Below are 1,840 nucleotides of genomic sequence, written 5' to 3' on the forward strand. Positions count from 1 at the left end.
CACACAGAACAGATACAGAGCTCAGAAGCAAGAACCAAAGCAACCTTTAGCCATTCCCCTGCAAATCAGCCGAGAGAAAATGGTGGCCAAGGAGGCGATCCCGCTGCTGACGGCGCACAAGCTGGGGCGCTTCGACCTCTCCCACCGGGTGGTGCTGGCGCCGCTCACGCGCTGCCGCTCCTACGGCAGCGTGCCGCAGCCGCACGCGGCGCTCTACTACTCGCAGCGGGCGACCCAGGGCGGCCTCCTCATCTCCGAGGCCACCGACGTCTCCGTCACCGCCAAGGGGTACCCTGAGACCCCCGGCATCTGGACGCAGGAGCAGGTGGAAGCCTGGAAACCCATCGTCGACGCGGTCCACCGCAAGGGGGCACTGTTCTTTTGCCAGATCTGGCATGTCGGGAGAGTATCCACAAATGGTAAATATCAAATCCATGTCGTTGCTGACTACATACACCATGAAGATTTTATCTGATTACACGGTTAATTCGTGGTACTAATTCTGATTTATGTTAATCTACTGCCTCTGATTTATGTTAATCTAATGCCTAAACAGATTTTCAGCCAGACGGAAAGGCACCAATCTCCAGCACTGACAAGCAGATAACGCCCGACGCCGAGGCCGGCATAGCGTACTCCAAGCCCCGCCGGCTTCAGATAGAAGAAATTCCCACGATCGTCGATGACTTTAGGCGCGCCGCTCGGAACGCCATCGAGGCGGGCTTCGATGGCGTGGAGATCCACGGCGCACATGGCTACCTCTTAGAGCAGTTCATGAAAGACAGCTCTAATGACCGCACCGACGAGTACGGTGGTAGCCTTGAGAACCGATGCCGCTTTGCCGTGGAGGTGATTGACGCCATTGTTAGTGAGATCGGGGCGGGCCGTGTAGGCATAAGGTTGTCCCCATTTGTGGATTACATGGATTGCTACGACTCCAACCCGCACGCCCTTGGCGTGTACATGGTGGAACAACTGAACAAGCACCAAGGGTTTCTCTACTGCCACATGGTTGAACCTCGGATGGCTATTGTGGATGGTCGGAGGAAGATACCTCACGGCCTACTACCTTTTAGGAAAGCATTCAATGGCACTTTCATTGCCGCCGGTGGGTATGATCGGGAGGAAGGCAACAAGGTGATCGCTGATGAATATGCTGACCTCGTCGCATATGGGAGGCTCTTTCTGGCTAATCCGGATTTGCCAAAAAGATTCGAGCTAGGTGCCCCTTTGAACGAGTACGACCGCACTACCTTCTACACGCAAGATCCCGTTGCTGGCTACACAGACTATCCTTTCCTTGATGGCTCAATTACTGAGTAGTTTGTCCACTTAATTTCGATTATGATGTACTTTGCTTTATCAAATAGGTACTAGTGTTTTGTGTAGTATGTATGTGCATATGCACTTACATTGTATCATTTCCAGGTTGTTGTTTTTCATGTAATCTTTACTATTATATATGAGTTCGTACGTCGTCAAAAATGTTTGATGTCAAAGATTGGAGACATTTTAACCGTCTAACCGCTCAAAACATTTGTTTGATCTCTTCCCACCCGTGTGATCTACTCTGCAGCATATATGGCAAGCGTCAATCAATTTGAAAAATCAATGTTAGGAATATTAACACTGGGATGCCAGATATGGAAATAAATTGGAGTATTAATCGTGGAATCCCACAATCAGGGGATGCCCGAATCGTCACAACCAATTTATAGACAATAATTGTAATCAGCAATTATTTTTACGGAATCGACTACTACGAGCTGGGACGGGGCTTGCCTTTGCCCGCGAGGTGCGACCATCCGTGCGATCAGTTCATCCTATCGTGCTACTCTAC

At 50.4% G+C, this 1,840-nt stretch overlaps 1 pseudogene; it reads left to right on the forward strand.

Moving 5' to 3' along the window:
* On the forward strand, positions 1-1,463 carry LOC124685266 (annotated as a pseudogene).
* Positions 1,464-1,840: the final 377 nt, after the last annotated feature.

The sequence above is a fragment of the Lolium rigidum genome, chromosome 1, assembly GCF_022539505.1.
Source record: "Lolium rigidum isolate FL_2022 chromosome 1, APGP_CSIRO_Lrig_0.1, whole genome shotgun sequence".
Classification (NCBI taxonomy): domain Eukaryota; kingdom Viridiplantae; phylum Streptophyta; class Magnoliopsida; order Poales; family Poaceae; genus Lolium; species Lolium rigidum.